Source organism: Colletes gigas, unplaced genomic scaffold (genome assembly GCF_013123115.1).
Source record: "Colletes gigas isolate AHSC1104 unplaced genomic scaffold, ASM1312311v1 Colletes_gigas_Sc00003, whole genome shotgun sequence".
Lineage (NCBI taxonomy): Eukaryota > Metazoa > Arthropoda > Insecta > Hymenoptera > Colletidae > Colletes > Colletes gigas.
Genome location: NW_025106632.1, coordinates 7,736,563 through 7,751,853, shown reverse-complemented (window position 1 = coordinate 7,751,853; position 15,291 = coordinate 7,736,563). Strand labels below are relative to the sequence as shown.

General features: G+C 43.3%; 1 protein-coding gene across 6 annotated transcripts in view; it reads right to left on the bottom strand.

The window, feature by feature from the left end:
• LOC122404713 (protein abrupt) overlaps positions 1–15,291 on the bottom strand; it is a 94,875-nt gene that overhangs the window by 6,448 nt on the left and 73,136 nt on the right. The gene's annotated exons all lie outside the window — the stretch shown is intronic.

Sequence of the window (15,291 nt, the reverse complement as noted above, 5' to 3'; positions counted from 1 at the left end):
TCGTTGTTCTTTACAAATTAGCCGTGAATCCCATTTTTTTTTATTTTTTCCGTCGTGGCCACCCCGTTACAGTCACCGATACGGTCACCGGATATCGTCTTCGCGGGCTTCCGGGACGCGACGGCCAGAATTCAAGCAACAAACGGAAACGATCTCCCCGATGAGCATCGTCGCCACCTTCGTCCTCGTGCGTTTCGAAAGTCTCCCCGTGGATCGGAGAGAGAAAGAGAGAGACAGAGATTGAGAGCGAGAAAATGAGAATAGACAGCAGACAGACAGAGAGAGAAAAAAAGAAACAGACAAAGTGATCGAGACGAGAAAGGGAGTTCCCGATGTAAGAAAGAGATAAAGCGAAGGCGGAAGACAGGGGCGGAGTTCGGAGAAAGGACGAAGAGATACGGAGGGACAGAGACAGTAGGCGTGCTACGTAAGAACCCTGGTATTGATCTACCCTCTACGCCTCGTTACGATTATCTTTCCTACGAATCTCTAAGCAAAAAGCCTCTCCCAGTTTCGTGCGCGTCTCATTACGTAAAAGGGGAAGCAAGGATGTGCAGGTTACGGGGTGACAGGTATCGTCGTTCGCTTTCGAAATAGTCCTTTCACGTACGACAGCCTCCCCCTCTGATATTTTGTCGTCGTCGTTGGAATTTATTTCAGGAAGCAGGGGTACGATCGTGAGGGTCATACTCGACCCACCGCGATCGAGGAAGGAGGGGTGAGAACGCGTTTAATTTAGGCGACTCTCTCGGTTCAAGGATTAATTTTTGCTCGGTCCTTCGGTGAATTTATAGTTCGACTAAGAATGACGTCGTGTGAGAGGGGAACGCGGGGGGCGGGGGAGCGTGGAACAGGGTGGTGAGACCGCAGTCTGATTTACAGCGCCGGACGAACAACCAATTTATTAGAATTACACAACCGGTACATAGAACGCGAACGGCAGACCGTATTCAGCGATGATTTATGCATCGACTCGGCCGCGCCGGAATCCGCGCGAATTAAGGTCGCGCGACTGGGAGGCCGCGATCCTTTCCGTTCGAATTTTTCGCCCGTTATCGGCTGTGAAAGTAAAACCCGTCGGTGGTCAATAAAGCAACACCTGCTAGAGCCAGCGAGGGGGAGGGTAAAACGTTTTATACGCAATCTATCTGATAAACAACTGAACTGAATTTCTATTACCCACGCAATATGAGCGTTATCTAGCGAGCGTTATTTCGTTTCGATAGTCGCGCGTTCGAGCTATCGCCTCTTGAAATTTCAACAAAAATTATCGATATTTTAGTGCCAGTACTTTGGTATACTCTGTCACGAAAATACGAAACAGCAAAGAGTTATATGTTGTTTTAATCTTGAGATAATGTCCTTCTGCATGCTTTGAACGTTGAGGGAAGTTTTACTCTCGCTCGTGTTCGTACACTGCAATGGTGGTAAACTATAAATGAAAAAAACTTGTTTTGTACGAATTGGTGTAAGTTTGCGTTTGAATTAATTAAAAATAAAACTTGAACGAATTTGTAAGAAACAAGTTTCTCTTCATTTATAGCGAATCGCCATTGCAGTGTACGAATACGAGTGGGGAGTGACTGTATATCGTACAAGAATATCCGAGTGGTATGAACTCATCAAAGAGTATTTGAACATTGACGTAACTAATAATGGCAGAGGATTGGCGATGAGATTATTTTTTATTTCTGAAAAAGAAAACGTCGATGAGAGGTGACCGATATCGTCATCGTGGCAAGACGATGTCGAAATCGTAGTGAAATAAAAAGTAACATATCGTCCCCGTTTACGTCAAACCTTTCGCGAGTATGAAAACTTTTCTAGTCGATATGTATTACGAACAGCTGAACGTCAAAACCATAAATGCGTACGTTGGATAACAACGGCGATTATACTCGAAGCTTTTATTCGCGATTGCGAGTTATTATCCGGTTCAGCAACGCCGGAACTTCGAATTCAAGTATTAATCGAATTGCACATTTGTGGTTCCAGCGTAAGAGGATAACATTCTTCTAGTAAAAAAGAAGATTTATACCAAATACGGTAATTGTTTCATTTTTTTTTATAGCGCCAATCCAGTTATTTATCAGACGAACCGTCCGAGGCTCGGATCGAATCAAATTTTGTCGTTAACCGTAAATCGCTCGTCTTTTATCCGTTGGAAAGAAAATCTCGTTACGGGGTTGGGGGAGGAAGGAAAAATTGTCGGTCGATCACGCGGAAGTCGAATACTTCGAGAGCAAGTTTTTCTCCGTTGGATGTAATCACGTAAGACAGTCGGGTGAGTAATTGTACCAGCGAGTTCGATCGATCGGAGGTTGGAAAGTGTACGTGCGAGCTTGATTACAACGAGCCTCCGAACCGATCGGTCGGAAGAGAATGATAGAACGTCGAGGGAGGAGGGGTGCAAGGTGGAGGGGAGACGTCCAACCGGAAGAGAAAATATCCTAGAGAGCGGGAAGAGGAATGGTGGTCATGTGGCGGAAGGATCACGAGTACGGCACAGGATATAGACGCGAAAAGAGGCGATAAAATATAGGGTGCTCCTAGAATGAGCCATCTAACTTTAGGAGCGTGTTTTACTCGCCGTAGCAGTGGGAAAAAATGGTGCGAGACAATGGTTCCCATCGAACGATTTCACTGAAATGTTCGGCAACTTTAAGCTCGAGAATGTCTCGTACAAATTAACTATCGATTGCACGCTAAGATCGTTAATTTACCATTTTATCGTAGAAGATTATGGACGATTGTCGAACAATTCGAGGTACTCTGAGAGTTTTTTAATGCAATTGTGGAAGGTTATATCCTGTAATAGGTGCTTGTTCAAGGTAGGCCCACTAATCTGAGCTTATGCGGTAGCTTCACAGTAAATGCGTCAGAAGCCAACAATCAGGTAGACACAGGATTCACTGACTTTAAGGAAGCCTTTAAAACTGTCAGGTCGAATATGGAAATTTATGGCAACATGGATGAATACACGAGATTATTATTTCGATCGCATCACTTTTAGGTTCAACGAATTTCAATCTATCTTCGCGTGTTTGTATTAATATTGATTGTCAAAAACTTTGGTTACGTATGGTACTTATCGAAAGAAGCAAGTATATTAGTGAACATAGATTTAAAACTTAACAGTCTCCGAGTCACAAATAAAAATTTGGTGTCACCAAAATGTCTACCACCTATGTAGATACATACTTTGATACATTTAAGGGTGTCGATAATCATCAAAATAAACAAACAAATGTTAGTAGCCATTAATTTACAATTCAAAAAACGACTCGATGTAATATACTTCGAATACAAAATCTCTTACAACTTTGAATTCAATATTTCAAATGCTTAAACATATGAAAGGAACTTCAGGACTAAATTCAACAACCACCTATCGCGTAAAATTTAAATACCACACGGTTCAAATCTACCTTCACTGATGTTTATCCTATTTGTTAGTAATATCTTAACCTTGTTCCTAAATAGTAAGATCCTATTACATTAGGGTTTCCCAGAAAATATTGCTTTTAAACATGAAACACATTTGGTAAACTATTTCTATTCCGATTACAAAAACATATCTTACATTTGTCTGTATTTTCAGTCTTTGTTTCTTTTATTTTTAGAATAAGTTGCAACAAACTTTTGAGCTATAAGTCATGCCGTGTATCGTCAAGCATTTTCTCTATCCATATTCAACAATGATGATTTTATTGCATCCAAAGAATCAGTATTATTACCATTAGTACTATTGTAAAAAAATGTTCTGTTGTAAATATCGCTCAATAAATTAAGGTTTCGATACGCACAATATTTTCTGGGATTCGAATGTTGCGAATTTTTATACTTCAAACTACAATGGGAGTTTGGGGGCTTGTTCATTCCACCTCGCGCAACTTTGAAGGCTTTACTCGAATATCAATTGCTATTTTGAAGAATTCTAAAATTTTTAGGACTCTCGCACTCTCTTTTATCCCACTTACAAGGGAAGTTTCAGGCTCCTGCCGCTTTTAATGAAATTTGGCATATTTGCAATGAATATAACGAGAGACGACGACATCGAAAAAAGAGAAACTCGAAAGTAACTGGTAGAACAGAGAATAAGAACGCAAACAACGATGTTCTACTGTGAAAACGGAAGATGGGTACCCAATAGTTCGGCGAATGGAAAAGCGAGAGAAACGCGACGAGTGACCGATACGAAGAACACGGCGGGTAGATAAGGGGGACGAAATACGAAATGACAGAGTTATGAAATGAATGCAGAAAATGGAACGAACGTAGACGAGACAGGAGGGAAGGAAGGAACCGTTGTTGACGAGGAAGGAAGATTCAGTAGCGAAGGCCGGGATGATTGCACCAGTCCATTAGCGGCGCCGCTCCGACGAATTGCGTTGCATTAACGAGGGACCTGCTTCTCAAGAAGCAGTCAGCACGCTGATTGGCTGAAGGGAAGCCGAAGATCGATGTGTTCGGGTTTCCGGGAAAGTTCTTCGGCGTCTGCCTCCTCTTAAGCAATGAAATATCTCACAAACGAGGAGGAGGATATCGACGGAGCCGCAATTTCTATTTCCTCGAGCGATTCGAAATGAGATACGGCCGCCTGCACGACGAGCCGAGCTTTCTGACGCGGATCGAAGTCACGGCCCTTTCAATCGCGTCGGCCCGGTTCCCTCTGGGAATCTAATCACGCCAGGTATGGCCACCACGAATCACAAAGGCGACACAAAAGTCGGTCTATTGAAATTTTTCCATCTGTTCCGTCTGAAAACTACTGTACCGTGTATCAAAGGGATGCAGCCAAGTCGCAAGAATCGCGAGGCGCGAAGTTATCGGCATATCTGAGCGTCGAGAGTCAACAGAGGTTGAATTCTGAACGGTCGAGACAGAATCAAATGGTCGCTCAGGGTCAGCGAGAAAACGTCGCTACTCCATACTGTTCGACTACCCACACACCACTACATACTTCTATTCTATGCATTTTTCATCCTTTGCATGGGGAACAAGGTGTTTAAATATAGTTTGCTAATGGTTAACACGTTGACCACCGGTTCTCTTCCCTTACCGATTCTTTCTTCTTCAAATTATAACATGAATTATAGCATTATGGTTCAGTAACCTAACCACCACGTTGTAACTATTAGAAAAGCATAACAGTTGCGACTAAATTTACCTAAAGGCATTCTCAAATGTCTATTTAATAAGTTTAAACGGAGTCATGATTTTGTTGAAGTTCCTCACAGTAAAATAAATTTGCAGTAGTTAAAACCATGATACAACAACTATATTGAAACATAAGTCAGAGAAGTTCTCTCAAGTCGTCGATAATGTCTCGCGTTTTGCGTCAATCTACGTTAGAGATACTTGCAACGGAATCGCTTCTACCACTGTTTACATTTCTTTGGTACGAGCACCGTCGATTTGAGTAGCCGGTAGCCGTGCAATTAAAAACTCATTTCCGCGGGCTGTTTGAGTTTGACTAGTTCCGAGGCTCGAGTCTCGTCCAAGCCTCTCCATATGAAATTTTACGAGGCAGTACTGCATTACGAATCGTAGTCCGTGACGAACAGTTTCTAACTGAATGAGGGTAATAAACGTGTTAACCATTTGCAGAGATCGAATGAAACTGAGAACACAGTGGCTAGTACGTGGTTGACTACCTAGGAAATACTTATGGAAGCTCCAGTGACTACTTCACCACTTTGCAACGGTACCACATTTACACAGTGGTTATCCTCGCTAGCCACCGTTTCCGCCACGCTCTCTGTACACAAAAGATCTCGTGGCGATACTTCCGGCACTCGCCACCAGAGGGCTACGTTCAACACCTTTCTCACAAATACTCGATAGACCCCCTACTCCTATATATACACTCCTCAACCACCCATTGACTGCTCCTGTGTCTAAGACAGGGTCTGCTAGCCTTTCATTTCGTTTTTTGTCTTCCCGCTTTCTCCATACAGAAAACCGCCACAATCTCGAACATACTCAAATTCTTGTGCCACAAGGGGTTAATGGCCAGGTCACAAGTTCTCTCTGATCCCCGAACAAAGCGGCAAACTGCCATGGCGCAAACGAGAAATGTTTTCCAAGGGAGAAAGCGACCTTAAACGGCCAGTTGAGTGCGTGTAACACAGTAAGGCTCAAAGTACCCCAAAGCGCAACCAACTATTACGGGTTCTCTCGGGTTCCGGTATAACAGCTCTATCCACCCCGTGGCCATTTTACGCGCCGTTACAGCGTACCTCGAACGATTCGACTCTCGTCTCTTTCGCCCATAATCTTCCGCGTTCATATTTCATCGAAACTCGGAACAATTCTTCAACGATCAATAACACGCAGCGCGCTTTACCTATCGCGTACCCCGAACTTTTCAACGCGTGTTGCCGTCGGAAGGAGCGCACCTGGGCTTCCGAGTACCGATTTCCTTAACGATTGGTTACATCGAACGCGCTTGGCACGGCTTAGGCTTATGACAGGCCGCTTGATGTATGGGGGTCGGCGAACGGGAAGGGGGAAAAGTTTAATTTAGGTAGCCCACGTTGTTGCCTACGAACTCGTGGCCCTCGCGCACATCCACGTCCGCGTCGCGTCGACCCCTCGCCAAGTTTTTACGAGCTCCTCGTGAACCTCCGCGCGCTACCATAGGGGGCGAGAGGAGGAACAGCGGAGAAAGTTGGAGGGAAGATAGTGGGAGGCAGCACCGCCGCGACGGTGGCGAAATAACTTTTGTCCTATCGCCCCGTCTCTGCTCGTCGGCGCGTCCTGTGCCAGCCGGATCCACGGGCGCGAACGTAATTTCGATATTTCGAGAGCGCGAGCTTTCCTTCTCCGTCTGTCGTTGCCTTTTTAATTAACGCCCCGCGTCCCCATCCCGGAATTACCCTACGAAAGACCGACGTTATTTACGGCATCAAAGCCGGGTACACACGAAACCTCCGCGAGGAGAGACACCCCTCCGACAGGCTGTGACAACCCTCGGACACGGAGGAACCTGCGTCAATCACTATCAGACCAGACTCTCTCTTCTCGAATTGAAGAACCGTGTACGCCGCGAGGCGTGTGTCACGCGTCGCGATACATGCGCGTTGCGTCGCGACGCGGACGCCTAATGTGCCAAGCACACCCCACATTAGCCCCCCTTCGATACCAACGATAGATTCACGGACGCGTACTCTCGTCGAAAACCTTTTGCGTTAACGCTTACATTAAAATACGATATTAAAATGTAAAAGATAAAAATTTATATAAATTTACGGCTTCCGTAAATCTAGCGTCAAAGCGTTTTTGCAGGATGATAGAATTCGGGTCTCTGTTATAATATTAAGCGTAGAAACTCGGTAATTTTATAAATATAAATCGTTGGTAAACAGAGTTTCTCTCGTAAATAGAAAATATTTAGTTGATCCAAATATCATTACGTAATCTGTTTCTTGTTAATTTTTGCAAGTAATATAAATTCATCGATGATGCAGTTGTAAATAAAAATAGGTATTTTATTTAAAAAATTTCCGAGTATCTGCATCCAATGTTTTAGATATAGCAATAGGAACACGCGCTCTAGCACTCTACGGAAGAGTACAGATTGGGTCCTTTCCTTTCAAGACACATTAGGGAAAAAACTGGAGGGGTGGAGAGAAGTTTGGACAACGGATTGGGCCGTTCGGACGATCGCAGGAAGTCCCGAAGAAACTAAGGGCGGTCGGTGGTGTGTGGCGGCGGCGGCGGCGGCGTCGATGACGGCGTCAGCGGGGGCGGCGGTGGTTGAGCGTGGCAAGGGTGGGTGCTGGGGGCAAGTGAGGGCAGATCAATGCGGACATGTGCGGGAAATTGCACAGGGATCGATCCCAGGACCCTCGGGGGGGAAGTGCGGCCTCTCTCACCCCTTCTTTCGCTCTCTTCTGTCTCTCGCTTCGTCCTTTCCCTCTATTGGCCCACCTAATCGTCTCTCGCCTTCTCACAACTCGTCCCTCTTACGCGTTCCGTGAAACGTCCGGTGGCTTTTGCGCGTCGCTCGCCGACTACGCGGAAATTCGGTTTTATCGTGCCTTTAGGGGACATTTGTTGCGTCGACGCGATCTCCACGTTCTTGGCTGTTACTTGCTCCTCGATACAGCGAGGCAGTCTAGTCGCCTCGGATCGAAACATCGATTTCTATTCGCACTTTAATCTTTCGAGTCTTAAAAACATTATTATAAAAATATTGCTGCGTCGTTTTTAATCGAATCCACCCTTATATTTCTGTAGAAATTTTCTCTCGCGTATACTATATGTGCACCGTTAATTGATTAAAAGAAAATGAAGTTTCCAAGAGCATTTTCCACCGAGACTCGTAGTGAAATTCGAAAAAGTAGCGGAGATATGAATATTTATGAATATCGTATTGCTTTTTCTTCGTATGTTTTTCTTTGCATACTTCCGGAAAGCCGTGTCAGCGAAAAATATAAAAGACAGAGGAAACGATGAAGAAAGCGGTACGGTGGACAATTGATCCATAAAGTCACACAACAGCCGAGCGCCACAAAATGCAGGAAGTGAAAGCAGGGGGGCAACGAAATCGATAGAACGAGTAAACGTCAAACATCAAAGAAAGAAAAACATCGATATAAGAGATAATTCAGCGCGTGGGGTGGATCGTCGTCGAGAGTGGGTGGACGCCTGTTGTTCTCCTTTACAAAAATGATCGACCAAAGGGTGGGATCGTTCGTAAAATGAATCTCGGAGCGAGACAATGAGCAAACTGCAGAAAATATCACCGTGATCTCGAGCGAATTTCTTTAAAAAAGAATCTGTAAATCGTTGGCCAGCGACCGGGTTCGTATGAAAAGCTCTACACCCGAGGGAATTCCAAGGAAAACGGGTATTTCGGATGGACAAAAGGCTGGCGTTAGGTAGTAACGCGGTCGAAGAAGGGAAAACGGACGGGTCACTTTCCGTGAAATTGATGAGAAGCTGTTGTTGTAGAGAGCAAAAGGACCTTGGTTACCTCGGGGATCCGAGCTGCGTCGAAAATTTCGTGACAAAACGCTTAACGGGATCTTCATGAAAAATGCAATCTGCGCCCGGGAACGGGGAACCCCGTCGACAAGACGTCACGAGAAAAATAGAACGTCAGGGACAAAGGAGCGTCTGGAAATAAATACTCCGTCGGAATAAAATATCTATTCCCCTCTGCCCCTCTTTCGTTCCTGTCTGCGTCGCCGTTTTAATTTCAAACTCTATTTTAATTTCAAATTCGTGGGCTCGAAAACTGCCGGCGCGCTAGGTTTTAATAAAAGCTCCTAGGGCCGTCGGTCGCGTTCAATTGAGAAACTACAACGGGAACCGGACATTTAGCGCGGCAATAACGAAACTCTGTAATCCCTCGCGTTCCCTCTAATCCCTCCAGCCGGACGTGAGAACCGAAAATAACCCGTCGGGTACCAAAACTCGAGTGCTCCAGGGATAGAAAGGCTAAAAGCTTTCCTAGCAGACAGTGTAACGGGGGGATGGGATTAAAAAAAAAAAAAAGAGAATAAAAAAAGAAGAGACAGAAAGAATGAAACGGAGAAGAGACGAGAGACCTCGAAGCAACTTGTCCATTTCCTGGTACCGTCCACTCGTCGGAATTCAATCAAACTTGCAAAGCTTTCTCGCGGGCCAGGTTAACTCTCGTCGCTGTTCTCCCTCTTCGTGGAGTGGCACCCCGGAGCTTACGGCCGAGTAAACAACGAGTCCGCGTAGACCGCGAACCACGGAGCCACGGGACGATAACAACGAACGAAGAAAACGCGAACGTTTCCTCCGTACTTGTTTGTACTCCGGAGACGGAGACGGAGACGGAGGAGGAACAGGAGGAGGAGTTTGCGGAGAGAAAATTACCGGCAAGAAGGAAGAAACTGACGGCGACGGGGCCATGGGGTGGCTGCAGCACCGCGGAAAATCAATGTGGTCAGAGCAGATAGGGAGGATGGCGCGAGAGAAAGAGACGGATGGAACTCGAAGACGGGGAGAGATCCTTTATGTCGGGTCACGTCTTTAATATACCTCGCGTGGGCGGCGGTGGCTGCGGCAGCTTAATCAATCTTCCTGGTAAAGTGTGCTGCACCACCGCCACCCCCTCGATCCGTCGCTAGTGCAACCGTGAAACCCAATCTCGTTCTATCGTTCCCTACGTTCGACGTGGAACAATCGATAAGCTCCAGGGCGAAACGAGCATTCGTGATGCCTGCACGTCGCCCCGTGAAACACAGGAATTTCAGAGACGTTCGAGAGACGTTGCTGCGAACGAAGAGGGGGGGATGAAAAACGGTTGTTCTTTAATTGAAAAGTAATTTAATTAAGGCTGGCGCCGCACGGTGGATTCGATTCCTCTAACGAGTCGATTACAACGGCGAATTTGTGAATCCCGTCAAGCTACTCAATTTCTGAACGTTCCATGCCGTGCACAATATGTTGTAGAAATTTTATTTACGAATTATATAAATTTTAGATTCGTTCGTGAACTAGCTTCCATTTGCATTCCATTCGTAGATTCAAATTATAAGTTGTATTCTCTTTTTAAATCAGTATCCGGGTTAAGTCGCAGGTAATAACTAGTTTACGAATGAATCAACAGTTTCTATTTATTATTCGAAAATAAAATTTGCTTAATTTTATTAGATGTCCCTAAAAGAAACCATCATCCTCAAAGCCTACGAAATTTCTATAGTAAACGTTACGTAGAATTTTGCCCTCGATCAATTTTAATATAAGTTCATATTTTCTCGTTCAAAAGCATCTACTACAAAGGGAAACGAAATGCATGTTAATTATATCGTTTGTTTTTCACCGGAACATTGCTTACTTAGCCTGCCAACTGTAAGGAGATTTTAATTTTATATTTCATCGATGTTTAGTCGAACGTGGATTTTTTGTTATTAAGAAAAAAGAAGCAAAAATTAATAAGGAAAAGACTACAATATTTTACGAGCACTACGCAACCACAATTTCGATAATAATGTTTTCGTAGAGTATCATGTAAAGTACGTTTATAAATCGTAAATATTAAACATCTGCAGGCTTGATGAAACGACAGGACTAACAATGGCACAGCAGATGCAAAGGAAATAACTAATTAACTTTTTACGTTTCAACTCGTGTGTGGTTTCTTGTCGGAAATTTTTCCTCATTAAACTGCGAAAATATTACATTATACGTTGTGTGATCATAACGTGGATAAGTATAAAAACATTGTACGAGGATTTTCAATACGTGTGCGAATACGCGCATGTGTCAGATTGACCGAAACGTATGGGATAAAATTTGCTAAAAATAAAAGATATCATTCGAAAGAATATTTTGAGTAAATAATGTATGTAGTAATAGAGAACAAATTTCAATTCATACTTTGGATAGTAATTGAAAATAATACTTCCTACAGTGCTTTAGATTTTGCTATGTTATGACTTTAAATTTTAGTCGAAAATAAAACCTTCTTCTTAGGATAGGCGGCAATCACATAAAAACATTTGTAAAAAATTAAAAATCCCTAGGTTTAACTTCAGTTTTAAAATTAACACTCAAAGGAAGCCTAATTTCGCGCTCTTTAGACCGAACTACCCCCTATGTATCTTTTGTTTCTAAAAACTTCTCGAATCCACCCCTGCTGTCCTCTATTGTTCGTATCGTACCCAAACTAATCAATAATATGAAAATAAAACGAACACGGATATATAAAACGCACAACAACGGAATACTAACTCTCGTACTACGTGACACGATTAGTCATTTTTCTTGATGGCGCGTTCAACTTTCGTAATTTCGTGCCACGTCCTGACGTTGTCGCGAGGAACCGCTCGTAAAAACTAGACTGTGAGACTATGAACGCTTGTAACCTTTCAATTTTTTCTGTTTTCTTTCTTTTTTTAGTGCCGCTTATGTCGATATTTATTCATAGCATGCGGAACGTTCTTGGCACGCTCTAATCTTTTCACGCCCGTACAGGATGCAACGATACGTCGCATCTGGAAGTAGACCATTATTCGCGAAAAATTCCATAAAAAGAAAGAGAATAAACATTTTGGACGCGAAGCAGACGCGCGTGTTTTCGATACCGAGTACAGTAATGATTCTTAAACCGAACATCAAATTTTCCAATTACTTTTTCGCGTGAAATTATTTGCCATACATAGTTGTCTCGTCGAATGAACGTATTTGGGATGAAAATAGGCAGTCCTGAGCATCAGTCTAACAATTTAACGTACAACCGGGAGACTAATGCGACGGATTCCAAAAGGGAATTGCAATTGTCATTTGTACGGACGACGCAATATACGATGGAACCGACCTTCCAGTCGACCGACCTCCATCCCTCGCGCAGAAAACCAACACGTGGGTTCCACGAGGGTAACAGCGAGGAAAAAGGGGGATTCCAGAACATTAAGGAGGCAAGAAACAAAGAGGACACCGGAATCAGGATAAGGTGGACCGCGTGAGACGGAATAGCGAAAGCAAAAAAAAACCTGACCGTCCAACATTTTAACTCGACATTGCGCGTTCATCCGCTTATCGCGAAAAATCCCATTTTTATTCTTCCACCGAATCTTCCACGTGTTCTATAAACAGCCATTTTTCTCGACCAACCCTAAAACCACCGATATATCTGATCGTCGCCGTCAAACTGGGCCACAATATCCCACGTCCCATCTCATTTCCTGCTCTTCCTACTTCTTTGTCTCTGCTTCGCCTTCTGTCGACTTTCCAAGGCGTATTCCATTTTCAGGGAACGGTCGACCATACTTTCACGCTTGGTCGCCCAATTCATCTACAATTTTCAATCCCCCATACGTATCTCGAAAACAAACCGAACCCAGGACTCGGTTTTATTAAAATTAAAAGCGTTGAACATGTCTTAAATTTTGTGATAGAACGCACCATAAACGTAAACATCGACAAAAATAAATACAATCACGGTTCAATACTATTTTTCTGGTTTGATTTCATACGATTAGGATTCAGAATACAAACGAAAGATTGGGGGTGTTTAAATGTCTAATGAAGAAGATAAATTTATTGACTAAAATTATATCGAACTTCGACACCTTTGATTATTTTTTTGATACCATTCCACCTGGATATTTTTACTTTATTTCGCCCCCGTTACCCCTTCCTAAGCTTCCGTTATATATATTTTATTTATCCACACGTGAAATAATTAATACTCAACCTAAATAACGAACAGGTAAATTTGTACAGTCGTCAAATGTTTCAATGAGGAAACGTCAAACATAATTCCCGTATTATTTCCTCGACGAACATTATATAAACTGCTTTTATTAGGTTCCGAGTTGGTCGCATTATGTAAAAGGGCAATGGTTTTCGAATATTTTTGGAAATTATCCCCTAAAACGAGAGAGAATTTCTGTGTCCAAAATATATGGAAAAATCATTTCCGTGCGTTCAATTAAATTATTGAATAATTAAGTTATTCTTATACATGTTGATTCGTGGGACTTCCTACTGATTGAATGTGACAGATTATTTAAGGACAGCATCTGGCCAAACTGAGTGCTTCCAACACGTTCGCGCTACTAATAAAGATACAATTACTACATTTTATACCGAAAATAACGTCATTCAAAACAAAAAACCACGAATATTATACTATTTCTATACAATCTCTTCTAATATTGACACGTACAAGTACGTTTAGCTTTTAACTATTCATAAGAAATCTAAAAATGTCCAATACGAGCAAAGCGATAAACACGAACAGCAACTTATCCCCACATAGTTGCGTTGCTTTACGAAAATATCATATTCTCCATTATGGTTATCGAAGACTTAAACTCTGCTAAAAAATGTAATCACGTTTTTCCGTAGCACACATTTTCTTTCGCCTCCCGTGAATCGAAAAACGTCCTCCAACGGAAAATATTACAATGGCGGATTCGGAAGGGCACCTTTCCCCATCGTACCATGCACGTTTCGCGCAGAAGGTAGAAACAAGACGAAAGAGGTGTGCCCGATAGCAATTCCACGAACAAAAAAGTTATTTCCCGCAAGTTTCCCCGGACTACGTGACACGTATTCCGTGGATAAGCTCGGAAGATCACCTTCTCCTCGGCGAACGACGCTCACGCAATCGTTCGTGTCCTGCTCCCGAAATACTTTCAGCCCCGTCCACTCCGAGTTCCACCCTACGCGGCCACCGAGGATATTGCGTACACGAAGGAACGCCGGACATGTACGGTGAAAGAAGACGCTCTTCGTCGGGAAAAACTCGTCAGGACGATAAGCATCTGGTCGGGGGGGCCCGAAACGACAAAGTTATCGGGATCGAATCCGGGTGACGGATGACTCTAATCCGCTGAGCGAACCGAATCGGATCGAGAGACGATCGGTAATTCGACGACTTGAATTTCGACGAAACGAACAACGGGGAATTAAAAGTCCCTTAATTTCAAGAACGTACGCGAAATTTATTCGTCGGAAAATTAGACCCCGGCTCCGCGTGGAAGAAGAAACTTTTCCGAGGACCCTCATCGTTCGCGGGAGTTTCGACTGGAAACTTCGTTCCCATCCTCGCGCAGTGTTTCGTAGACGAGAGGAACCGCCTCGCCACGGGCCATCGGCCCGGAAACGCTGCAATTTCGTCGACATCCGGAACCTCGACGAAAAATACACGACAGCCCACGGGGCTAGAAGTTCTCGAAAACTTTCAAGACTTCCTCTCTAAAACGGCCAGGCCTGTCTAAAATCTGAGGCACGCCCGGTTCCGGCGATCCTACACATCCACTGAAACCAATTTCGGCCGTTTCGTGGGAAGTTCTTTTCGCGGAAAGGCAATGTGAAGAATAACTCTTGCGTTGAATATTTTTTTTACCGACGAAACGATAGCAGTCTTGTTAAGTTGAGTATATATATGTTGAAGATCTGTTGTTTGAAAACTGGTATCTTGTAAGTGTACTGATTTTGCACCATTATTGGAAACGAAACTATAATTCGCTAAGCTTATAGACCAAACATTGGCATAACATAATAAATATTTGTAAAAGAATAACAAATTTTGTACTGTTATAACAATTAATTTATATTAGGTGCATGCAAATGTTTCCAATGTTTTTAGAAATCCTTAGTTTCTGAGCAAATGGAAATTACACAACATTTTTTAGAATTTCTTTATCAATGTTTCACTTAATTTTTGAAGTTGTTGTTTATATACAGCTGCTATGACATTTTAGTCTGAATTTAACAACTCATAATATGGATGTCTCGCCAAATAGAGTGTTTTCTACTTCAACAGCTAAACTTCAAAAATCTAACTAGGACTGT